Here is a 26,896-nt window from a genome sequence, read left to right as displayed (position 1 = left end):
TGCCCAGACGTGGGTCCCTTGCTCACTTTGCCACTGGATTCAAGAAGATAGCCTGGCTGACGAGGGTTATGAACCCGAAACCGGTCCCAGAATGTTTGTTTCTGGTCCAGGGAAGACATGGCTTGGCAGTTCGGGCTGGACTGTTCCCATGAGGCACAGGGGCAGACTGATTTGCATATGGTCATGTCTGAACTGGGGTGGTGGAGTGAGCTAAATAATGATGATGGATTAAACCCAGATCAGTTGACTGGGGGTGAGTGTTTGATTTGCTCTAACGCTCCGTCCATCATCCCCTTTGGTATCGCTTTATTCGCCCTAAGTTGGCAGGGTATGCCCAGACGTGGGTCCCTTGCTCACTTTGCCACTGGATTAAAGAAGATAGCCTGGCTGACGAGGGTTATGAACCCGAAACCGGTCCCAGGATGCTTGTTTCCGGTCCAGGGAAGACATGGCTTGGCAGTTCGGGCTGGACTGTTCCCATGAGGCACAGGGGCAGACTGATTTGCATATGGCCATGTCTGAACTGGGGTGGTGGAGTGAGCTAAAGAATGATGATGGATTAAACCCAGATCAGTTGACTGGGGGTGAGTGTTTGATTTGCTCTAACGCTCCGTCCATCATCCCCTTTGGTACCGCTTTATTCGCCCTAAGTTGGCAGGGTATGCCCAGACGTGGGTCCCTTGCTCACTTTGCCACTGGATTCAAGAAGATAGCCTGGCTGACGAGGGTTATGAACCCGAAACCGGTCCCAGGATGCTTGTTTCCGGTCCAGGGAAGACATGGCTTGGCAGTTCGGGCTGGACTGTTCCCATGAGGCACAGGGGCAGACTGATTTGCATATGGCCATGTCTGAACTGGGGTGGTGGAGTGAGCTAAAGAATGATGATGGATTAAACCCAGATCAGTTGACTGGGGGTGAGTGTTTGATTTGCTCTAACGCTCCGTCCATCATCCCCTTTGGTATCGCTTTATTCGCCCTAAGTTGGCAGGGTATGCCCAGACGTGGGTCCCTTGCTCACTTTGCCACTGGATTCAAGAAGATAGCCTGGCTGACGAGGGTTATGAACCCGAAACCGGTCCCAGGATGCTTGTTTCCGGTCCAGGGAAGACATGGCTTGGCAGTTCGGGCTGGACTGTTCCCATGAGGCACAGGGGCAGACTGATTTGCATATGGCCATGTCTGAACTGGGGTGGTGGAGTGAGCTAAAGAATGATGATGGATTAAACCCAGATCAGTTGACTGGGGGTGAGTGTTTGATTTGCTCTAACGCTCCGTCCATCATCCCCTTTGGTACCGCTTCATTCGCCCTAAGTTGGCAGGGTATGCCCAGACGTGGGTCCCTTGCTCACTTTGCCACTGGATTCAAGAAGATAGCCTGGCTGACGAGGGTTATGAACCCGAAACCGGTCCCAGGATGCTTGTTTCCGGTCCAGGGAAGACATGGCTTGGCAGTTCGGGCTGGACTGTTCCCATGAGGCACAGGGGCAGACTGATTTGCATATGGCCATGTCTGAACTGGGGTGGTGGAGTGAGCTAAAGAATGATGATGGATTAAACCCAGATCAGTTGACTGGGGGTGAGTGTTTGATTTGCTCTAACGCTCCGTCCATCATCTCCTTTGGTATCGCTTTATTCGCCCTAAGTTGGCAGGGTATGCCCAGACGTGGGTCCCTTGCTCACTTTGCCACTGGATTCAAGAAGATAGCCTGGCTGACGAGGGTTATGAACCCGAAACCGGTCCCAGAATGTTTGTTTCTGGTCCAGGGAAGACATGGCTTGGCAGTTCGGGCTGGACTGTTCCCATGAGGCACAGGGGCAGACTGATTTGCATATGGTCATGTCTGAACTGGGGTGGTGGAGTGAGCTAAATAATGATGATGGATTAAACCCAGATCAGTTGACTGGGGGTGAGTGTTTGATTTGCTCTAACGCTCCGTCCATCATCCCCTTTGGTATCGCTTTATTCGCCCTAAGTTGGCAGGGTATGCCCAGACGTGGGTCCCTTGCTCACTTTGCCACTGGATTCAAGAAGATAGCCTGGCTGACGAGGGTTATGAACCCGAAACCGGTCCCAGGATGCTTGTTTCCGGTCCAGGGAAGACATGGCTTGGCAGTTCGGGCTGGACTGTTCCCATGAGGCACAGGGGCAGACTGATTTGCATATGGCCATGTCTGAACTGGGGTGGTGGAGTGAGCTAAAGAATGATGATGGATTAAACCCAGATCAGTTGACTGGGGGTGAGTGTTTGATTTGCTCTAACGCTCCGTCCATCATCCCCTTTGGTATCGCTTTATTCGCCCTAAGTTGGCAGGGTATGCCCAGACGTGGGTCCCTTGCTCACTTTGCCACTGGTTTCAAGAAGACAGCCTGGCTGACGAGGGTTATGAACCCGAAACCGGTCCCAGGATGCTTGTTTCCGGTCCAGGGAAGACATGGCTTGGCAGTTCGGGCTGGACTGTTCCCATGAGGCACAGGGGCAGACTGATTTGCATATGGCCATGTCTGAACTGGGGTGGTGGAGTGAGCTAAAGAATGATGATGGATTAAACCCAGATCAGTTGACTGGGGGTGAGTGTTTGATTTGCTCTAACGCTCCGTCCATCATCCCCTTTGGTACCGCTTTATTCGCCCTAAGTTGGCAGGGTATGCCCAGACGTGGGTCCCTTGCTCACTTTGCCACTGGATTCAAGAAGATAGCCTGGCTGACGAGGGTTATGAACCCGAAACCGGTCCCAGGATGCTTGTTTCCGGTCCAGGGAAGACATGGCTTGGCAGTTCGGGCTGGACTGTTCCCATGACGCACAGGGGCAGACTGATTTGCATATGGCCATGTCTGAACTGGGGTGGTGGAGTGAGCTAAAGAATGATGATGGATTAAACCCAGATCAGTTGACTGGGGGTGAGTGTTTGATTTGCTCTAACGCTCCGTCCATCATCCCCTTTGGTATCGCTTTATTCGCCCTAAGTTGGCAGGGTATGCCCAGACGTGGGTCCCTTGCTCACTTTGCCACTGGATTCAAGAAGATAGCCTGGCTGACGAGGGTTATGAACCCGAAACCGGTCCCAGGATGCTTGTTTCCGGTCCAGGGAAGACATGGCTTGGCAGTTCGGGCTGGACTGTTCCCATGAGGCACAGGGGCAGACTGATTTGCATATGGCCATGTCTGAACTGGGGTGGTGGAGTGAGCTAAAGAATGATGATGGATTAAACCCAGATCAGTTGACTGGGGGTGAGTGTTTGATTTGCTCTAACGCTCCGTCCATCATCCCCTTTGGTATCGCTTTATTCACCCTAAGTTGGCAGGGTATGCCCAGACGTGGGTCCCTTGCTCACTTTGCCACTGGATTCAAGAAGATAGCCTGGCTGACGAGGGTTATGAACCCGAAACCGGTCCCAGAATGTTTGTTTCTGGTCCAGGGAAGACCTGGCTTGGCAGTTCGGGCTGGACTGTTCCCATGAGGCACAGGGGCAGACTGATTTGCATATGGTCATGTCTGAACTGGGGTGGTGGAGTGAGCTAAATAATGATGATGGATTAAACCCAGATCAGTTGACTGGGGGTGAGTGTTTGATTTGCTCTAACGCTCCGTCCATCATCCCCTTTGGTATCGCTTTATTCGCCCTAAGTTGGCAGGGTATGCCCAGACGTGGGTCCCTTGCTCACTTTGCCACTGGATTCAAGAAGATAGCCTGGCTGACGAGGGTTATGAACCCGAAACCGGTCCCAGGATGCTTGTTTCCGGTCCAGGGAAGACATGGCTTGGCAGTTCGGGCTGGACTGTTCCCATGAGGCACAGGGGCAGACTGATTTGCATATGGCCATGTCTGAACTGGGGTGGTGGAGTGAGCTAAAGAATGATGATGGATTAAACCCAGATCAGTTGACTGGGGGTGAGTGTTTGATTTGCTCTAACGCTCAGTCCATCATCCCCTTTGGTATCGCTTTATTCGCCCTAAGTTGGCAGGGTATGCCCAGACGTGGGTCCCTTGCTCACTTTGCCACTGGATTCAAGAAGACAGCCTGGCTGACGAGGGTTATGAACCCGAAACCGGTCCCAGGATGCTTGTTTCCGGTCCAGGGAAGACATGGCTTGGCAGTTCGGGCTGGACTGTTCCCATGAGGCACAGGGGCAGACTGATTTGCATATGGCCATGTCTGAACTGGGGTGGTGGAGTGAGATAAAGAATGATGATGGATTAAACCCAGATCAGTTGACTGGGGGTGAGTGTTTGATTTGCTCTAACGCTCCGTCCATCATCCCCTTTGGTATCGCTTTATTCGCCCTAAGTTGGCAGGGTATGCCCAGACGTGGGTCCCTTGCTCACTTTGCCACTGGATTCAAGAAGATAGCCTGGCTGACGAGGGTTATGAACCCGAAACCGGTCCCAGGATGCTTGTTTCCGGTCCAGGGAAGACATGGCTTGGCAGTTCGGGCTGGACTGTTCCCATGAGGCACAGGGGCAGACTGATTTGCATATGGCCATGTCTGAACTGGGGTGGTGGAGTGAGCTAAAGAATGATGATGGATTAAACCCAGATCAGTTGACTGGGGGTGAGTGTTTGATTTGCTCTAACGCTCCGTCCATCATCCCCTTTGGTATCGCTCCCCCCTCCTCCACCACCGGCGTCCCCTCACGTCTCAACCCGTGGTCGTCGTCCTTTCTGCCGAGGCGCCAACTCGACGGCCAGATCGCCGCCCGGGGGGTCCGCCCTCCTCCATCCGTAGTAACTAGACCAGGGCACCGCGGGGGTCCAGTATCGTTGCACAGGCCCCCCGGCGCGTTCAGGAGCTCTCACCAGAATGCCCACGTGTATCTCGCTGGGGAAGCCTCAGGCCTGGTCCACTATTTCCCCTCCAGGGGCACTTCACCCCCCGCTCTCCAGCACGCGGCGTTCACGCCGCACCTGGGCCCCCGGCGAGCCCGTCCCGGCCGCAGGTCAGTGGTTTCTCGGCCTTCTCCCCTCCAGCGATACTCGCGCCTCGGAGTCCACGCGCCCCCAGGCGAGCCGCAGCCACCAAAGACTGTTCACCCCTCGCTGGGGCGGAGAACACTGCAGCTGGCGCCTCACTCGGGGCTCCAGCAGCCCCAGACCCCATCCGCCAACGCCACTCACCGCCGTCCCTCAGGCTGCCTCCTCCCGGCGATGTCCGGTCATCCACGTGGCGCGGGGTCCGGGCCTCGACCTCCGACGGGGCAAGCGGGTCCACGCTGCTCCGGGGCATCCAAACGCCTCTCTCCGCTGTCGTGTGGGGGCGAATTCACCCCTGGACGCACTCTCAATTCCTCCTCTTCCCTCGCGCTGGAGCAGGCCGCAGCCCCGGGCTCGCGTACAGCACCAGCCGCTTATCGCAGCACCTACGTCTGCCCGGTGCCTCCAGTCTCTCGGGCCCTCGGAGCTCCGACCACCGACCCGGTCCGATCTCCTCCAAACTCGGCTCGGGGGTCCCAGGGCCCCTCTGCAGCAGGAATCCGCCTTCGGGGCAGAGGGCAGGCCCGCAGAGCAGCAGTAGAAACGGATGTTGCGGGAGTGGCGCATCGGAGTATAACTACCGAGCGGCCATTCCCGTCGGCGGTTTCAGCAGGCACACTTTTACCAATCACTACTGTTTGGAAGCAGCCAGTGATGTAGATACGTCAGTGGGACAAGCGGTTCTCCGTAATATTTTTAAATAAGGTGAGCCTCTGTTCCTTCCTCCTCCTCTGTACTGTTTCTCAGACACATTTCAGACATGATTATTATATATCATAGCATTGCCCTGTATATCCATATATACATGTATTTATGCACAGTATAGTATTCTAGTTATGTTATTGCATAATGTCTTTTGTACATATGTTTATGTTACAAATAGCGTCTTACTAGCTTTATTGGCGTACTGCTTTCTATTCTGATTCAGGCATGTGAATCTATGAAAGATACCCCAATACTGGAGAAGAACAATAGTTACTTACCTGTATTCTGTGGTTCTCCAGTATTGGTATCTTTCATAGATGCAACCCACCCACCTCCCCTCAGAGGCTGGTTTATGCTCTTATCACTTGGTTCACTCTTGTGCGAGAAAATCTGAGAGCCTCAGCCTCTGAGGAGAGCATTCTAGTGGGTGATGTCGCCTGATTGGCTGCAGTTTGGACTATATATAATGACTTGGACAAGTCGTAGATGTGGAAGTTTTTTTCCTTGTAGTTTATGACTACTTTACTTCCTGGTTCTAGGTTACCTATGTTATGGTTATTATGTGCATAATTATTGCTTTTTTATGTACCGTGGGACTCCCACTCCGACGACGGGGAATGATTCAGGCATGTGAATCTATGAGAGATACCAATACTGGAGAACCACAGATTACAGGTAAGTAACTATTGTTCTTCCCTCCTATTTGCAAGCCACAATTAAATGTGTCAGTGGTTTGTGACTGCACTTATGGTCGCAAAGTATTGATGAGCTTTGGATGGAGTCTGGAGTAACGAGTAGAGAATATTGAATTACCAGGTTATCATAGCCAAAATATCAACATCCAAAATATAGAGAAAGTAGGTGAAATTTCATTGCAAAATGCTGGGAGATCATAAGCAGTAGGTCACCACAGTCTAACGTGAACCTGACGTAAAGCAGCCCTGTGCTTCCAGACCACAGTGATTATTAGTTGGCGCCTGAACATGGGATTTTATTAGGACGACCAGGTTCCTCCACCTACAGCGTATATCAAAACTTGGCTCTCCAAAGACTCTACCAGACACCAGCACTCAAATCAGAAGCCACAAATCAGAAGCCACAAATGACCACTCAGACACCAGGACAATTTTTAGGTCTCGCCTGACGTTAGCAGCACGCATGCGTTGCTCTCGCCATGCGAGGGCCTTTTGAAATCGCGTGTTAAATGACAGCGCGTGATAGGCAACCGGGGTTTTTAGTTTCCGGCTTGTCCACTTTTAGGACGGCCCATTTCGACTGGCCGACGCCATGTTTGTTACTGTGATGTATGAGGGCTTCTAACTGGCAATCTGTTTGCTTTCCGTTCGCGTTTACTGGCTTCTAATTGGGCTGTTAGAAACATTTGCATCGCAACGTAGGCGGTACAGTATTGTGTTACGCTCAGCTACGGCACTGTATCCATTGGGGCTAGTCAGTGTTAATTGTTCTAGAAGGTGCTGATTTGTTTCCATCGAGTGTGGATGTCTCACTTGCTTCCTGTCTCCTTGTCGCGTATCCTCAAAGAAATTACCACAGACTCCTAATCTGACCCCGCTGCTTGACATGCTTTCAGAGTTGCAGTTGGTGCGCAGCTTTCTCGGTTTCATGGTGAACACAGCATCTTGAAACTTCTAATTCTTCAATATTCTGCAGCCTGATGCAATGCAAACCTCCTAAATTAAAACATAAAATCCTGGGTGTTTTTACATTTTTCTTTCATGATTTTGCATGCGGCCATTTGACAAGTGTTAGATGTTATTTTGCTCAGTTTGTTATTTTATCTGGTAATGTCAAAACTTCATGGTGCTGGCCAGAATGGAACCTGTGAAACATTTACACTTGGGGGACCCTTCTTCTACCAGCGCTCCTACAGAAATGTTAAGAAATAAGTGAATTAAATATTGCATTCCTTTCACAGAGGAGTCCAGGGGCTTAGCGCTTGGAGATCCAGAGGTGTCGGAGCCAAGCAGGGATATGTTGTACGTGGTGTGGTTAGTGGTGCCAACAAGAAGCATTGTTTTCTGCACCATGTGATACGCAGAGATGGCACCAATAAGCGTGGATCTCTGTTCTAGGCTTTGGGCTTCTCCGCCACTCCAACCCACGCTTGGCAGTGGCCCATTTTTACCCGCTCTGATTAATTAAATGCTTCTGTCCTCGTCGTTCCTTTTTGCAACTCTCCAAGTTCAGGTTTACCAAGTCGTACATTCTGCCTAGGTTCGTGCTTCCTTGAGCGCGGGCCCTGGAGTGGTCCTTGCAGTCGCTACTGACCCCGGAAGACCGGCGTCACTAGGTCTTATGAATAATGTAGCACAGAGAGGCAGAGAGACTTCTTCTCCAGTGATGTGTGCAGACAGTTGGACTGAGCGAGTTGGGAGTGCGAAGTGGCGTGCCAGGGGATGGGAGCGATGGAATGGCTTTTGTGCTTCAATTTTCCAAGGCTGGGAACCTTGGCACAAAAATGCGCATAGCAAAATGTCGGAGTACACATGCTGTCTTTTTGTACCTTTCCTCCCCAAAGACATTAAGTAGAGCAGGGATGTTTATAGTTTTTGTGGACACTTTCCTATTTATGATTAAACCATTTCTTCAGTAGACAAACAGCTTTATATCTTTTTTTTTATTATCTTCATTGCTTTGTACAATAGAAAGCCGCCTCCTCGCCAAGGAGAGGCGTGGGTCGGCAAACTAAATTTTTTCAAGATTTTATGCTTTTAATAAGCAGCGAGGCACAGGCAGCATGCTGCGCTGGTTACTAAAAGCATAAAATATTGAAAAAAACGTGTTTGCGGAGCCATGCCTTTATATTGAAATACGCCGCTCGACAAACTCTGTTGGGCATTCTGCAAGCCCCGCCTCACAAATGCAACCTGAAGGGTTCTGCCAATATCCGCGCCGCATAGGAAACGGCACTCGCAAAACGGTTGAGATAAGGTATTTATTTATTTATTTATTTGTCATGCATATTTTCTCTCCACCCGACTTCCGCTGCCTGCTCCTAATCTCTGTTTCCCTCATGCCCCCTTTTCCCTCCCACAGCTCCTCTTCTCCCACTCGTTGCACAGCCTCATTGTAATAAATGTTAGCATGCCTCAGGCTGTAAGCACACTGTCACACACTCTGTGGAGTCATTGAGTCACTGTGCCAGTAAGTTCCCACATTGCACCCCTATCTACTCTTTGGTTCTTCCACAGACACCCCTAAATACCCCCCCACAGGGTTTGTCGCTCCTAAAGCCACTTGCCTTCTCTGGCCACTCTTTCTAAGTCAGACCTGAGCCATCAATCCATCCTACGCTACGTGTTATCAGAACCGAACGCACTGAAGGACACAGCCAGCCAGGCTCTTCTTTGAGCCCTAAACAACAAGCATTTGCATTGCAATAGGGCTCGCATTCACAAAAGTTTAAGCTATTAGCATTGTAAATGACAATGCCTTTCATTTATGTTTTAAAAACCAAAACATAAATAAAAGGCATTGTCATTTACAATGGCAATAACTCAAACTTGCGTAAATACGAGACCTATTGCATTGCAAATGCACTACTCCAACTCCTACAATCTCCCTCACAGTGCTCTTCTGCACTTCTATACTTCCTTATACCTAATGATAATAAAATAATCTTACCTTGCTTCAACCTCACACTATTCTTCTACATCTCACACATTTCATATCACACCTACTGCTATTCTACTACTCCATCCTGCCTCATACATTATACTGCTGTCCACACTTATCAACATTCCAAACAACACTAAACTCCTCCACACTTTCTTCCTTCTCCCTATTTACTCTACCCCCACACCTTTCTTCTGCATCATACTTTTCTACTCCTCACTATACTACATTCACCCTAATGCTATTCTTCTCATCATTCTCCTTCCAAAATCTTAAACACTGCTCCTCTCCTACTAAAGTATGCTTTAAACTACTACACATCTAACAAATACCGTTCTAACAACATAAAATCGCAACATTTCACAAACATACACAAATGAATAAAAACCTAGAAGACAATACCATTCACAAAACAAATTGCTTTAACTTAAACAAAGGCGAGACCTATTGCATTTCCAATGCTTGTTACATAGGACTTTAAAAAGCCCCAGGCCAGTACGCCAACAGGGGTAAATGTGTTGGCTGTACATGTTAAAATCCTGATTGGAGCAATTCAACTGAAATAAAGAAGTGTTATCCCTTTCCGCATCCCACACGCCTATTCTTACCAACCTCTGTTATGTTGTGCATTGTCTCATAAATAGGGTCATGTACATGATACATAGAACATGTAATATACATTTTTGCATGCTACCATTTCCACCGTTCCTAATAATTCTAAACCCCGCACATGGCCATAGGGGCCTTACCGTGGAAGTACATGAGAACACTGAAAAACACACCTTCCCTGGGACTAGAACCCCTGCCCTAATTAAACTGTTTGCAATTTGCACATACTGCTGTGTGACCTACCCAATAATACTCTCATGGTTGGGGGAATCAACACAACATGTTTTGATGCTATTCCAAAACTTCATCCCACATATCACTCGGAATGGTTTGATCCGAGTCTATTTTTAAAATTATAGACACAAGGAAAAAGAGATGGCATTAGGTTGGAGACTTGAACTGTGAAATTTCCGCCACGGAATAAAGCGGGATGTTAACAGCTCCGTTGAATGTTTCAGAAGGTAACACAGCAAACCAAGTACTGCTTCTCCAGGATAAAGGCAATGATCAGCCCAAAGGTACATAAGATACAACCCACTAGCACAGGAGAAGCAGGCCGAAATAAGGGGAAAACAGCAGGAACGAGCACTACCAACTAACACAGGGGTAACTAAAGGGAAAATAAAACAAGCATTTGCAATGCAATAGGTCTCGTATTTGCGAGAGTTTAAAGTATTGGCATTGTAAATGATAATGCATTTTATTTATGTGTTTGTTTTGAAAACAGATAAATAAAAAGCATTGTCATTTACAATGCCAATAAGTTAAACCCTCGCAAATGCGAGACCTATTGCATTGCTTCCTGTTGCAGTGGAAGAGAGGGAGCGAAATGGAGGAGGAGGAGTCAGCTGCAGTGCGCTCCACCAATTAAAAGAAAAGAAAAAATCTCTGGGTATTACCCTTGACATCAACCTCTCGATGCAAAAACACATTAGCAACGCTACAAAGGGAGCAAACTTCCAGATAAACACATTGGGGAAGCTGAAACACTTCCTTCCAGTCGATGAGTTCAAGTTGGCAGTACAAGCGCTAGTCATCCCTCGTGTGGATAACGGTAGTGTCTCCCTTTGTGGCCTCCCTAAAGCGACAACTGCGCCCCTAAGAGACTCAATAAACGCTGCAGCGAGACTCATCACTGGCTCGAAAAGAAGTTCTCACATCTCCCCTGACCTAAAAGCCTTGCATTGGCTACCGCTTGAAGCCAGAATCCACCTAAAAATAGCATGCATGACGCACAATGCCTTACATCATAATACTCCCAGCTACCTCGCACAGAAATTAACGATCTCTGGTGGTCTAAGATCCTCAAGGAGTGCTGTTAACCTATTATTGAAACCTCAAAGGTTCAACAAGAAGAAAACTTACAAACTATCCTTCTCGGGGATGGCCCCCAGAATTTGGAACACACTACCCTCCGAAACAAGACTGAATGCCTCTACCGTATCATTCAAAAAGGAAGTCAAAGCTATTCTCATGGCAAAATTCACATGAACACAATCCTATACGCACCGACTTTCATAGATCCTGGATGTTTTATGCCCTTCTATTCTTATGTGACAATCTTCCCCCTCGCCCTGGACTTTCGCATCGGTGATGCTTTCCCGGTTTCTACCCTGCTGCTGTCTGTACGATATGCTGTTTATTTGACTGCTACCCGCTTTTATCCTGTTTGCTAACTCACATTTGTATCAATGTAAAGCGCTCTGATATCTGCAAGGATCTTGTTCGCGCTCTATAAAACTCGCTAAATAAATAAATAAAGGCAGGCGTGGCTCATCGAAGTCTATTTTTTCAATATTGTAAGATTTTGGTAAGCAGCGCATCACGTCGCATGTGGCAAGCTGCTTACAATTTTGAAAAAATAGACTTCCTTTTCTTCGTCGCGGCTTGCAAAGTCTATTTTTTCAATATTGTAAGATTTTGGTAAGCAGTGCAGCATGCCGCCTGTGGCACGGTGCTTACTACAAGCTTACAATATTGAAAAAATAGACTTCGGCAAGCTGCAATGACGAAAAGAAATGCGCAGCTCACTGACGTCAATTTTTTTTAATATTGTAAGATTTTGTTAAGCAGCACAGCATGCTGCCTGTGGCGCGCTGCTTACTGAAAGCTTGCAATATTGAGAAAATAGACTTGGGGGAGCCGGGAATTTCTTTTCTTCGTGGCGGCTCGCCGAAGTCTATTTTTTCAATATTGTAATATTCTGGTAAGCAGCGCAGCAGGCCGCCTGTGTTGCGCTGTAGAAGAAAATCATTAAAGAAAATAGTGGTGACTGACTGTAAAGAAAACATCTGTGTAACTACACAAGTAAAAGGGCCAGTCCTCAAGGGAGGCTACAAATGTAGACAAGGCGGTACTCAGGAGGGACTAACAAGCCTATTAATGAATCAGAAGCCAATATTCACAAAGGACAAAGACACAAGTCAATTAAAAATATGGGCGGAGAGTGGGCAGAGCTTCAAGTCCATACCTGACTACAGCATGCCTCGCAGAGTAGTGCATGCGCTGCCCAGGCTCGACCTAAAAAAAACATGAGGAATCAAACCCAGATGTGAGCTCACATACCAGAGTTGATAGGCAATGGTTAACTGACTGACTCTGCCTAAAATAGCCCGGAAATCCCTGTGCTACCTCTCACCTGACCTGTGCTCCACAAGCTCCACCCTTCAACTGTACCCCGAACCTCTACATGCGCTTTCTCAAATGCTTCAATTCCACTCTCCTGCTGCTGTACTAATCTGATCTCTCACTCTCCTTGCTGTTGATGTTCTGAATTTATATGTGACTGAAATTATCGTACTTTGCCTGCACTCAGACTGAATCATTGCAAATACATCAGGCGCTTAGTCTTCACTCGCATGACCCTATTTCACTGCAAATTGAAGGTCATGGGTAGAGCTAAGAAGGATTCTATTTGTGGTATTATATGAAAAAATAAATAGATTGGTTTGTGCATTTAATAATAACATGCATATTTTATTCATTGCCGGCATTGAACATACACTCCAAGAGTCCTTCCTGCCTTTCCGCCATTGTGTTTACATAAATACTCTTTGTTTTCTGCTTTACATGTGGGAGGATAAAATATCATTGTTATGTTTTTTTTTAGCTGAAACCTTCTCCGAAATGATTTCTCATTCTGGTAATTGTAATGTATGTATGTTGAAGTATAAACTATCTGAGCATATGAATACTTGTCAATGGAAACTTCTCACATGCAACACATTTGTCTTTTTATCAATTCCTTCAGGTAGGGGAATTAGTAAGCTGAAGGCTTGCTCATCTTGTAACCTATTTATGGTTCACCATAGAGATAATGTATTACTCTCTAATCACTCTTGTTCATTCCAGATGCTCTCGGGGGCTTCTATCCCACCAGAATAAGGTGTTAGATCTCCTTCAGAGTTTTAGGAGGGTCCCCAGAATCTTGACTCTGACTTCAGGTACGCTGTTAAGTTCTACTTTGACAGGACCAAGGAGTTCAAAACCTCTTCACACCTGTTCTTGACTAATGGTGGGAATACCCTGGAAAAGGTGTTGAAACATCTGTTGCCACATGAATAATGTTTTTATATTCACATTGCTCTAGCACGTTTACGTATGCTGAATTTGACCCTTTCTGCCAATGTATTGGCATTACAAACATGCATATGCTGAATGGAAGCCCTAAGGGGTGTATAATGTATGGGCACTGCATGTATGCATTTGTATTTCTATAGGTTGACCCTAGCTAAAAGGAGGCAGAACACTGTTCATGTTCAAAGACAGGCTTAAAGCCAACGAGTAATAGAAGAGGAAGCTGGATTGCGTTCCGTTAATGAATTGTGATGTAGCATTCTTTAAGCCGGTGACTTTTCAACTGTTCACTAAATTGGACCGTCATTTGGGCAGTCCTGATAGACACATGGTTGTTGTTAGAAATGGGATTCCTGGTTGGTTAAGGTATGCACCCAAGCAAGGCAGGAACCACCACTCTAGTCAGGATAAGCTAGATACACACTATAACCTGTGCTCACTCTCTGGTAGCTAGGCACAGAGCAGTCAGGCTAAAGAGGCAATGTGTTAAGTATTTGTGCAACACACTCATACAGTAGCACAATGAGTACACCACAAACGTTTTTGAAAATAGATTATTTTATTCTGAACAAAACAAGACCAAAACGACAAAAATCCAATGTATAGAAGTTGAGATATTGAATTTAAAAAGAATAAATGCAGTGAAGCGCTTAGAAGCAAGTAGTGCTAAAAAGGTAACTTTAGGTTGGGCTGGACTGGAGCAAAGTCAAAGTTCATGCTGACTGCGATCGAGCGCCATGCAGCTATAGGACCCAGGCAGGCCCTAGTGAACAAAGTACCTTTCCTAGTCACAAACCGCGAGATGCGTTGATCTTCTTCATACAGTGAAGGTGATGTGTCTGTTCTGAAGACAGGTGCTGGAGTCAAGAGACATCGAGTGAAGCACCGGATTCTGCCACGCAGTCGATCTCACCACCGGACTGGAGTGGAGTACGAAAACGGTGTGGTGAACAGAAGTGACAGGGGCATATTACAGCCCAGAGTCCACAAACGCTACACCAAGTCTTGGAACTTTAAGGGGCATACTATAGCCCATCAATAGCAGGTTGCTTGCGCCTCAGATTCCCACTTTCCTGAAACAGAATCTTCAACAAGATATTTTGATGTGGGTAGTCCACAGCACTTAACTAGCCGCTGTTTGTGACCCAGGGCTTACAGCTAACAGGATGTAATTATCTGCTCACGCAGGTATTTCACAGCACTTGGCAAGCCGACTTCTTGGATCCTACGGATTCGTACATATTTATTATGCCACCTTTGCCAAGAACTGTATACTTAAGAAACCTCTACTATATGGCCATACATACATTCTTTTACTGGGACTGGTCCACTACGTCTGAAGACCGTTGACAGACTTCCTACGATACTATTAGCACATACAAGAACTTTTCTATCGATTCAAGGCACGGAAACGAGACCACACTTGTCGAGTCTCCAGTATTCTCAAACAACCTTGTGGATCTATTCCTTTACTTATTGAAGCCTTGAAAAAGTTATGGATGTAACGAACCTCGTGTTGGCTGCTATGTTTCTCCATCACCAGGCTGTTTTGTTTCTCCATTAACAAGAATTGGACCCTCACTAGCAAACTGAATAACATCTTATTGTTTAAATATTATAACAAATATATGAAGACTCAAAAACATTGTATATGCAAAACACTGTGTACAACTTAACCAGTAGTGGCTCCTGTGATTTGAGCTACCTGAAAAGTATGTAGAATTTGTGCTTTAAACTGAATTAAGAATGCAGAGGTAAAATATCAGGAGTGCCAGGGTACAATTGTTGTATTAAGTCTAGCACGGCGATGTGGTGAGATAATCGTGCACTTACACCCAAGGTAGTGAAGTGTTCTGTTACCCTGATTGGCACCAGGACTTGTGTTTCATTTAACTTAAATTAGCACTACGTTACCCACATTAACTTTTCTGTACTGATGTGAGACCCCGTGCGCTACCACTACCCCCAGCCTGTATTGTAAAGTCTACCTTTTACTTACATAGCACCCTGCCTTTAGGGTTACTTAGGGCCTATCTTGACCTATTTGTGTTAAAAGAGGAGTTTGAGGCTTGACAAGTAGCTTGAAATGCCAAGTCGAAGTGGCAGTAAACTGCACACACATGCACTGCAGTGACAGGCCTGAGACAGGGTTGAAAGACTACTTCTGTGGTTGACGCAAACAGTGCTTCAGCTCACTAGTAGCATTTGAAGTGCAGGCCCTGGATATATGGCATACCACCCTACAAGGGACCTAACAGTACAACAAATATGCCAATCAGGTATACACCAATGTCATCATGTTTAGGGGAGAAGCACATGCATGTTAGCACTGGTTAGCAGTGGTGAAGTGCTCAGTGTCCTAAGGCCAATAAAAAGAATCAGCAGAAACAGGAGGTAAAAGGCAAAAAATCTGGGGAAAGACTACCCTAGGGATGGCAGCTCTAACAGCTGTTGTCCCAGATTCAGGCTGCATAGATGGAAAAGGTCTGTTGTCTTGATGTTTTCTTTTTTACACTTCTTAGTCTGCAGTCATATGGTGTGCTGGCTGTGGGTGTGCTGAGAACCACCAGAGATCCTAAGCTTATTTACAGGATAATTGGGGGTGGTGGTCGTGATGGCTTTGTAACTGATGCAGATGGTTTGAATATGGTGCAGGCTGATAATGGGAGCCGATGGAGTTCCATCAAGATGGGGTTGATGTAATCGTATTTCTTCAGGCCCTGGATGAGACTGCTGTGGCGTGTTGGATGCTACTAGGGGGTACCACTTTAGAGTCTTGGAGGCCGTAGAGTAGGGCGTTATCACCATTTAGATGCAATAGTATGAGGGCTTGCATAGCATTCTGAAGTTGCTTTCTGGAGAAAACCATTCAACTTTCTCAGGGCCGTTTCTAGGTGTTCTGCCGCCCTAGGCGAAAATTAAAAAAATGCCGCCCCCTCCCTTTTACTACCATCACTCTCGCCCCCGTCATCCAGGCTAGAAGAATTAATGCATCAGATATGCTCGTTTGTGCTGTGGTCACAACAGTGGGCTGGGTAAAAGCAAGAAAATCCCTCATACCAAGAGGACACGGTTGTATATACAAACAGCTACAAATTCCCCAGGGCTCAAATTAAAACTGCAATCATTCAAAATACTTACACCCATTCAAAAACAACCACTGCTAAAAATTATAATTTAGAATTACATATACCTGAAAGGGTATTTCTTTGATATATATATATATATATATATATATATATATATATATATATATATATATATATATATATATATATATATATATATATATATATATATATATATATATATATATATATATATATTCACTTAAAAAACCATAGGTTTCACACATGTTATAATTAGCTGGACATTTCACTCATGACAAACCATTGAAATTCCCCCGTTATAGTTAGTGCAGGCAACTATAACTCACGCGACCGCAATCCTCTGCTGATGACGTCAGATATTACATCACTGTATTTAGACACTTATTTACCCATGTCTTCTTCCATTAATTTTTAGCTATACATATATTACAAACATTTTTTTTTCAGAAAGACACATATGTCATCAGTGATATAATATCTGACGGGAGAGTGGGCAGTCCTGCTCGAGGGCAAGGGGAGACTGGCTTACCCACTGTTGTGGGTACTGACTGTTTGGCCGGCCCTGGAGCCGACCAAACAGTCAGGACCCACAACAGTGGGTAAGCCACTCCCCCCCCTGCCCTCGAGCAGGACCGCCCATTCTCCATTTTTCTCTACGTAGGCTGCTGCATGCAGCCTACATAGAGAAAATGGCGTGGCTGGGGCGCTCTCTGCTGCGCCTCACAGCGTTGTGATTGGCTCCCATGTAAAGTCGCGGCGGGGCGGCGGCATCATGACTCGCGGGCCGTGACTTTTGAATACGCTTCCTTAAATTGTTGTTTTCAGTTTAAAACAGGTACCTGTACTTTTGAGGGATGCCATGTTTGCAGTCTGAGCAATGTACCCGCAGTGTAGGGTGAGGACTGAGATATGTTACCTGTGATCTAAGATGTTTTTATTTATGCATGCAGCGTATGAAAGGCGAGCTTTAACTTAAAAGATTTGTGCATGCGTGCACTCTGTGGCAAAAATAAAAAGAGATGCGGTGTGACGAGGCGTGCAGGGAGCCGGTAAAGCGCCACGTCGACTGGAGGCTTCACTTCTACTAAAAAATAGCAGACGGCCCAGAAGTGTTTCTAGGTCTCGCCTAGCTATTGCGTTTACGCAATCGCTATACGAGACTCTAGTAAGAGGGGCATTTCAAAGTGCTCCCAAAAGTGGATTGCATGGCGAGCACGCGCACAATCACGTGCTTCGTGCCGCCATGCAATCCGTTTGGGGAAGCGCTTCAGCCCACTGGCGCGTGCACGTGTAGCCACAGCCTCGGCATCATACTTCAAAGGGTCCGTTCCCCCGCCTGGAATGCGCTCCCCCGCCCCCGCCACAGCATGCCGAGAGATTGTTTCCTCATGGCGCCTCTCACAACTGTCCCTCCCCCACCACAGGGCCAGTCTCACGGACGCATTGCCATCCATCCATTTTTTATTACAGCAGGCAGGACGACGTGCGCAGCCGGGACAATGGCGGCCGCTCGTTATTAATTCATGTGCTGGCCACGGGACTCGTTCTTAAATTCCTCATTTTATGAAATGCGTTTTTCTCCTTATTTTCCTAATACTGGCTGTAAACGGAGGTACTACGATAATGTGCAGACGCAGACTGTTTTTTTTTGTTTTTTAGAGCGGAGTAATTGCAGAATGTGAAAAGTGCCATTCATAAAGCGAGCCCTCTAGTGTTGCAAAGTGCCCCCCCCCTCCATGTTTGCTTTTTACCGCGTGCTGAACTGAAACCCCCTCCTCCCGCCTGCACTACGTTGTCGGAGACATTACTGCCGTAATTTTGGTTGGCTATGGTCAACAAAACAGGGTTTTCACAGAAGTAGGAGCTGGCTTTATTTAGGCTATAATAAAAATCAGGATCCCCGCAAGGTGGCATAACATTTGTGAAAGACTTTCATCAACGCTTCTGCAAATCATTACTCTCATGGGAGCAAATGAGGCTGTAAGGAGGTGCGATAGCCCCCGTTGATCTGATTTGCTCTACGCGGGGAAGAGACAGTTGCTGTAGGCAGGAGCAGAACACAGATCAGTCAAACATCAGTGTCCATCATCTCACATGTGAAACTCTCCAGCCGTACACCTGGAAGACTGCTACAGAAATCGGGCATACGCATGAGAGGTGTAATACTGCGTCGAACGCTGCTATTTTCCAGCTAAATTGGGCTTTTCTAAAGTTTGAGTCTTTATTTTTGGTCTATTATTCTGTTCAGAGTCTAATTTTAATGTTTTTTTAGATTATTTTTTTTGAATACTTACAGGCACATGCATCAAAAAGAGAGTTTGCGAGTCCTTATTTGCGAATTTTAAGGAATCGCAAATAAAGACTCGCAAAACACGATGCAACAAAAACATTGCGAGAATATTGCGAATCGCTAAAAATCGCTAAATAAATTGCGATTTCGGCATTTGCGAACTCGCTATTAGCGATTTCGCAATTAGCGAAATCGCTAATACCGAAGTCGCTTTTTGATGCATCCTGATGACATCACAACCAGGAAGTGAGCAGCACCAGCCTCATTTCCAGTGCACAGTGTCAGGGAGAGGAGGGAGCTGGCTCTGGGAGCAGAACAGGAGTGTGACAGAGACAGAAGAAAAACTTGTGATATCAAATGGAAGCCTCACAAACAGCAGAGGAGAGCCAAACAGGCAGGAAACGCAAAATTAAATTTGCAGAAAAAGAAATTGACACCCTCATTGAGGGAGTAGTCCACAGCCATGACAAGCTGTTTGGAAAGGCATCATTGAAAGTGGCAGAGCAGGAGAAAAGGAAAATCTGGCTCCGGATCCAAAACAGGGTCAATGCCATTGGGGTGACACACCGCACCATTGAAGAACTCAAAAAACGATGGTACGACTTGCGCAGTCGGGCTAAGGTGCGCATAGCTGACCGCCTGAAGGAGGCAAAGAAGACAGGAGGGGGAACACCAACAGACACTGGGAACACTCCCATGGAGGACTTGATTGAATCCACCATCCAGCCAGAAGCTGTTGTTGGTGTGACCCAGCTGGACACGTCCGGAGCAGCAAACACATCTGAAGGTAAGATGAATGTATGTTTTCTTAGTGTTACAAAATGTAAAGGTAGAACTCGACCACAGTACAGCCCAAGTGCAGACCCTGAACATCCAGTACACAATGCATTCAGTAGGTGAGGGGCATTATGGGAGATGTAGTCAGGTCAAGCAGTTAAAATGTCAAATCTCAGAGTAACAACCCAAAAAAGCTTAATAGAGTATAAAATCATTTACAAAGGCAGAAATTTATTACTGTGCAATTAATATCACAGACATGAAATAATACAGTGTTGCACTGTTTCACCTCACAGATGCACAACGTGTAGAAGATGTGGATAGCGATTCCCCAGACATGCAGGACACCAGCGCAGGTGAACAGATGGACACACCTGTGGTGCAAATAAATCCCTCACGTCCAACAAAGTCACGCAGGGCTACTGTTCCATCCCTAGTCACCATGGAGTGTGAAGATGATGAGGCTGATGCAACACCAGGTGGCAGCCATGGCCAGACAACTTCCATCACACAAACACAACCACAGGTCCCCAGAACTAATCACAGAGCCCGGCGTAGGAGAGGAAGAGCACTCAGGACACAGCAGGAGGAGCAACCAAGTGATGTCTGGGGTGGTCTTGAGGGACAGATGCTCCGTATGCAGCGCCTGCAGACAAAAAACACACGATTAGTACAATTGCAAGTTGGCAAGATGGCTAGCAACATAGCAGTACTGTCAGAAAGTGTGCAGCAACTGAGCAAGGTGATGCATGAGGGAAATGTATCCCAGAAGAGACAGCATCGTCAACTAATGCTGCAATTGAAAATGTTTGCTAAATCAAACAATAGATTGGCCACGACAACTGCACTGCTAGCACGTAGGTCTGTGACCATGCAAACTGAAATGTGCCATTGGAGCGGCGATGTGGCTAAAGCACTGGACCAGGTCACCAATGCAGTTGATTTGCTAAATGCTTCCACAATTGCGGCCAACAATTCCACGCCCGAAGAGGGTAGTGAGGGTGGCTCAAGCCTAAGTAGTGTGGCAGTTCCAGTCCGCACTACAGGAAGACGCAACACACGCAGCAGTACCCCCGCCGCTTCCAACATAACGGATGACAATGCTGGGTCTGACAGGCGTCTGGGTGTTCGTGGGAAAAAGCGCTAGACTGGGATGTACAAGTGCATTCCACTATGGTGACGTAACCATTTATTTGGATTTGACTTTTCACAGAGTGACAAGTGAATTGACATTTGCAAACCACTTATGTCCATTGCACTGGTCAGATTACAAGTGTGCTTGAACACTCATGGCAATTTTATTTAATTAAAGAATACTCTGATAGCAATAGTCAGTTTCTGTGTCATCATTACTCACCTCAGAAATAATTTTGTGTGATGTCAAATCTTCTCCTACGCCCTTCTGCTGCGCCTGCCCCTTGTGCTGCATGGTGTTGTGGCACTTGCTGGTTCCCATCCTCCGAATCGCTGTCAGACACCTCGATGTCCATTCCTCCCCTTGTCGCTATGTTGTGCAGCATGGCACATGCCGCTACTATCTTGCAGCATTGTTCAGGGTTGTACTTCAGTGCTCCACCGGTCTTATGTAGACATCTGAATCGGCTCTTCAACAGCCCAAATGTGCGCTCTATGATGTTCCTTGTCGAAATATGTGCTGCATTGTACCTCTGTTGATTGGCAGTTGTGGGATTGAGGTAAGGCGTCATTAGGTTATTACGCAAGGCGTATGCGCTGTCACCTACATGTAATGGAGCAAAGAGTCAGTGGCAGCTTCACATTGACATACGTACAATGACAGTGATAAACTATAACACATATTTACCAAGCAGATGTCCCTCTCCAAATTCTCCCCTGACAAGACGGGTGTGTATGCCACTTTGCCTGAAGATATAAGAGTCATGTGCACTCCCTGGAAATTGCGCAACAATGTCAGTGATAATGTTTTTGGCATTGCAAACAACCTGAATATTGAGGGAATGGTAAGATTTCCTATTTCTATATATATATTCCTGTGTTGCAGGGGGACATATTGCAACGTGGGTGCAATCAATACAACCCAAAACATGTGGGAAACGAGCTATCTGGTAGAACTCCTGTTTGGTTTTTGCAAGGTCAAGCGCGGTGGTAGGGAACTTGATATGAGACCCGATCACGGCCATCATGGCATCAAGGAATGCTTTCAATATTCTTGAAAGTGCGCTTTGTGACACACCTCCCGCAACAGCAATGACCCCCTGAAAACTGCCTGACGCCAGAAGGTGTAGGCAACATAGGACCTGCACATGCGTTGGGATGGCATTGGTCCTACGTGTCTGTCGTTGCATTATGGGGTCCAATTCATTGATTAGGTCATGGATCATTGCTGCATTGAGCCTATACTTGTCGTATATCTCATCCTCTTGCTGGCCTAGCAAAGTTATGCGGACTCTGAAGATGCGCTCATTCATTCGCCTCCGTCTCTGTGCGGCAGCCTGCAGCCTCATCCTCCTCGCCATCAGGTAAATCCCTGCCATTGTGAACAGTGCTGGCTCATTCTGGGTGTGTTTAAATGGGTTTCAGTTGGTTTTCACCTGTCTGTGATTTGCACTCATGATTACCACCTGGTTGTGATCCTTCTTATTTAGCGATCGCTAATTTGCGATTTTCATGGAAATCGCTATTTGCGATTTGTCATGCATACATTTTGCGATTCGTTGTTTGCGATTCGGTAATTGGGACACGCTAATACCGATTCGCTATTTGATTCGCAGAATGTTTTGCGATTCCTTATATTTGCGAAAAAATGGATTTTCGCAAATATACAGTTGATGCATTTCAACACTGACTTTTGCGATCGCAAACGGCCTATTTTTGCGATTCGCACCCTTTGCGATCGCAAAAAGGTTTGATGCATGTGCCTGTTAGTTCCCTTCCCCCATTGATATTTTTTTTTCTAAATTCCTAATAAATTCCAAACTACGATGGAAAATAGCAAAGATGCTCTAGATAGCATTACAGGCAATAATGACATCTCACCTAGTTGTGTTAGAAGTCATGCGCGGTTTCATACTGCTGTGTGACATAGCAGAATTTTTAATGCGAAAGTACAGGGCAAGTCGGGGAAATTACGCACAATTACTCCTAAAGTACGCAAAATGCATTTAAGGTCCATCTCGAATGGAAATTGATTACAAGACATTATTTCGCATAAAAGGTCACTCTGGGCACCCACAAATGAACTAGTTTGATTTGAAAATTTCTCTCGTAACTAATTTCCTGCTCCAACATTTCTCCTACAAGACATATTCTCCATGAACCAGTGTTTAACAGAAAGAAAGTGAGCGGAATTTTGCACTGTAACAATTTCTGGCATTCCGCATAATTTCATTATGTGAAATTTGCACGATTTGTGCAAATTACAAGAGTGTAAGGGGAAATATCGCACAGGCCTTTGGATTACATGTTGGACCAGTTAGAAGAACAGAAGGGATTGTGTTTCCATCCATTTTAACCGACTCTTTCCTTTCAGGTATGTTTGTTTCTAGCGGTGGAAGGTTTGTTGGCATACGCATACCTCTGTGCTTGCTACTGTCTTCCACCTTTGAAGCAGGTCTAATTAGACATGGCAAGGGTTTTGAAGGTTCTGAGCAGGTTTAAGTAGGTCTATAGTTCATATCACAAACTGTGCTGTCTCCGGGTAACTGAATAATAGAGTTTATCATCACTGAACTCAAAATGGAACCGTTTTGGCAAACTTGGAAGGATGAAAGGCGGAACTGCCCCTGCTGCAACTCGAGCCTCGGGCCAACAGAGCTATCTAACCAACAACAGATCCATGTTTTGCACGCAGAACAATCACTATACGACTTTCTAACATGGCTAAATCCTTCCAAAACTGTGGAGTATAAAAAAAAAGCAAAATAAATTGAAACAAAAATATAACTATCAACTTTAATGGGTTTTTTTGGTGTAAGATTTTTGCAGTTTTCGCAAAAAAATCCCCGTCATATTTGTAATTTAGCAGCACATTTTTATTTTTCGTTGTTAATGAAATGAGGGTGACCATAGAATACCTATCTCAGGAGGTGCCATCCATGTAGGTGGTGCATGCTGTCTCACAGATAGGAGGGCGTGCTCTCCGAGTCCGAGGGCGGTCTCCCAGCAGATTGCAGAAGAGAGGCCCCAACCACATCAAACAAAAGGCCGCCCACCATGCGCAGTGGAAACAAGCATTTGCAATGCATTAGGTCTCGCATTTACGCGAGTTTGAGCTATTGACATTGTAAATAACAATGCCTATTGGCATTGTCATTTACAATGCCAATAGCTCAAACTCGCGTAAATGCGAGACCTAATGCATTGCAAATGCTTGTTTGATCAAGGTAAGTAAAACTTTGTTTATAAATACAAGGAGGGGGAGACTGACACTCGCACCGCGCGCTACACTGAGCCCAGAGGAAGCAGCACACTTTGTCAAAATTAATGTGACACGAGAAGAGTTCGGAGAATACATCTGTAAAACTCATGTGCGCTTTGTTTTGTTGTTGGTAAAGGATGCACGGCGCTGAACGCTTCTACCTGAAGCGTTAAATTGCATGTTTAGCTCAGAACGTCTGGGAGAGACCTTTTTTGCTTAAACGGCACACAAACATTTGAATATGCCTCAATAAAGAATTATGCACCGCGGTGGGGAGTTAGCTGTGATGAGGCTGTCTCGGTGTCGCCTGCTTATCTTTGGGGGAAGATGCACGAGGCGAGGTAAATAATTTAATAAGCCGCTGCGTGTAATTATGTTATTTACAAGGGCTGTTAACAACAACAAAAAAAACAGCCCCAACCCCAACGCTATTTTTTAAACTGGCACCACTGTTCTCTGCCCGCATCCATGCAAAGCACACGAGTGTGAAAGAGAAAGAGTTAGGCAGAGATTAAGAGTGAGGGGTGGGCAGAGACAGAAACAAATATATGGGAAGAGGAAACGGGCGGGGGGAGCGCATTCCAGGCGGGGGAGCGGAGAGCAGGGCTGCATTGTATAAACAAGCGCGCACTGAAGTTGACGAGGAGGGAGTGGGAGGGGGGAGTGGGGGCGGGCACAGTGGTGCGGGACATCAAAGGGGCCGCGAAAGTGAAAGCAAACAAGTGCTTTCAGGCCTCCAAATGGCGTGCGCGCCCGGACGGCGCACATGCACTGTATTTGGAGGCCTGAAAAGCCACTGTTTGCACTGCCAAAACTCGCTTACTATAAGTCTCGCCAGAGCAGCGCTAAAGCGCTGTCTCAGGCGAGACCTAAAAAGTGACAAGGAGAGAAAGCGGCTCTGACCAGTTCAGGTTTGCACAGGAGAACATCAATATGCATCGATCAGTGCCATAAAGTGGGATAGAGCGATATCAGATGGCAGACATTTGGTTATCTGGCTGATAACAGGCTGGCAGGGGACAGGCCTCGAGGTCATGGAGTGTTGACTCAGAGAAAGTGACAGCTTCCTAGGCGCTTTACTGCTGAACAGAAAGGACAGTTCAGAGAAGAGAGAGCAAAGTAAAGAAATGCTGGTCATACATGAAAGGAGTGTAGGAAGGCAGCAAAGACCTGGCAGTTTGTGTTTTACATAGCACTTTGTTCCATAGCCAGGGCCACTAGAAATATGCGGAGGGGAGGGACAAATTAGGCGGCAGGTTTGGCTAAATTATGTAGCAAGAAAAGACAGATTATGTGGCGTAATGCAACACTTTTGAGATAGCATTACTTTGTCATTTTTAGGTCGAGCTTAACGGCGCACCGCGCATGCGCTGCTCGCTCTGCGAGGCATGCAGCAGTAGAGTATGCTGTGTAAGCCTCGCCCACTCTCTGCCCATACTTTTCATTGGCTGGTGTCATTGTCCTTGGTAAATGCTGGCTTCCCATTCATTATGAGGCTTGGTAGGCCCTCCTTGTTACTGCTCTGTCTCCATTTGTTACCTCCCATCAGGACTCGATCTTTTACTGTGTCCTAACTCAGGAGCTTTCATTACTAGTTCAGAGAACTATTTACTTTATTAAGGGACACAGCAGGCAAGGGGTGCCAGCTTTAGTAGGCTGCTTCCTAACCTAATTTGCATTTTGTTTTCTTTTTTTGTTATTTCAAACGCTTTAGGGACACCGCGCTCAGTTTATTTATTTATTTTTTCTCCCTCCCGCAAGTACTCCGTCTGTGCCTTCTCGCCCCCCTCCTCCCGCCCGCACTCCGTTGTCCATGCCTTCGCGCCCCTTCTCCCCCCGCCCGCACTCAGTTGTCCAAGACATTTCTGCCGTAATTTTGGTTGTAATGTGACCCACATTTTACGACGACCGATCCAGTCATAACGCCATGCCACGTTCTATTATAGGCAAAATTCCACTCTCCCAAAACGGGCCTAGCCGTCACTTGCACAAGCGCACTGTTTGATGAGGTTAGCACACTCCAGTGCACTTAGCACTCCCCTGTCCACATGCACATCTTTGATTAATCAGCTGATCCCTTTTAACTTCGCCTACTGGAATGTGCTAGAGCAGGCGCCAGCGAGTCGAAATGCAGAACGGTCCACTGTGGCAATTTACAGTAGGCAGACAAGTCACTGGCTTTAAGTGAGTAATTCCACCAGTTTTTCGCCATTATTGATTTCCCCATGCTCATAGTTTCATCTACATTTCATTTGCATGTAGTTTATTGGCTTGCGGCATATGCATTATTAAAAAAAAAAATCACGACTGATTTTGGTTGAGAAGTTTTCAGTGGTTTGAACCTATGTGTCCCTCTTTTTGCTCCACCCAAAACGCAAAACAAATGTAATTTTTACACAAACCTCACAATATCGGAAGTGCAAACCACATAACCAGTGTAGACAAGCATTGCATTTGCAGTGCAATAGGTCTCGCATTTGCGCGAGTTTGAGCTATTGGCATTCTAAATGACAATGCCTTTTATTTATATTTTAAAAACCAAAACATAAATAAAACCCATTGACAGAGGCGTAGCTAGAGCTTGTGGCACCCGGGGCTATCCCTCAGATTGCCGCCCCTGGAGAGGGGGGGGGAAATCCTGGGGAAAAAGGATGGCGAGCACTTGAAAGAGGTCCGAGAGACACATAGTATTGCCGCTAATAGTTACCTCGATCATGCAAATTACATGCACATACATGACGCGGTCCAAGGCTACACAGTTGAATAGACCGGTGACTGGCAGTACAAAAGAGAACACACAGACTGCATGATCCATCTGGGGA

The 26,896-nt window shown here is 46.5% G+C and overlaps 1 protein-coding gene and 1 long non-coding RNA gene across 2 annotated transcripts in view; one reads left to right on the top strand and one right to left on the bottom strand.

Moving 5' to 3' along the window:
- Nucleotides 1-26,896, top strand: part of SCUBE3 (signal peptide, CUB domain and EGF like domain containing 3) — a 1,455,403-nt gene that overhangs the window by 961,044 nt on the left and 467,463 nt on the right. The window lies entirely within an intron of this gene.
- Nucleotides 19,890-21,383, bottom strand: LOC146871518 (uncharacterized). The gene is made up of 2 exons (XR_014981015.1): nt 21,036-21,383; nt 19,890-20,324 (listed from the first exon to the last, which is right to left on the bottom strand). It is a non-coding gene; the product is annotated as an uncharacterized LOC146871518 (long non-coding RNA).

Source organism: Triturus cristatus, chromosome 1_1 (genome assembly GCF_964204655.1).
Source record: "Triturus cristatus chromosome 1_1, aTriCri1.1, whole genome shotgun sequence".
NCBI classification, from domain to species: domain Eukaryota; kingdom Metazoa; phylum Chordata; class Amphibia; order Caudata; family Salamandridae; genus Triturus; species Triturus cristatus.
This window is presented reverse-complemented; position numbering and strand designations above follow the sequence as displayed.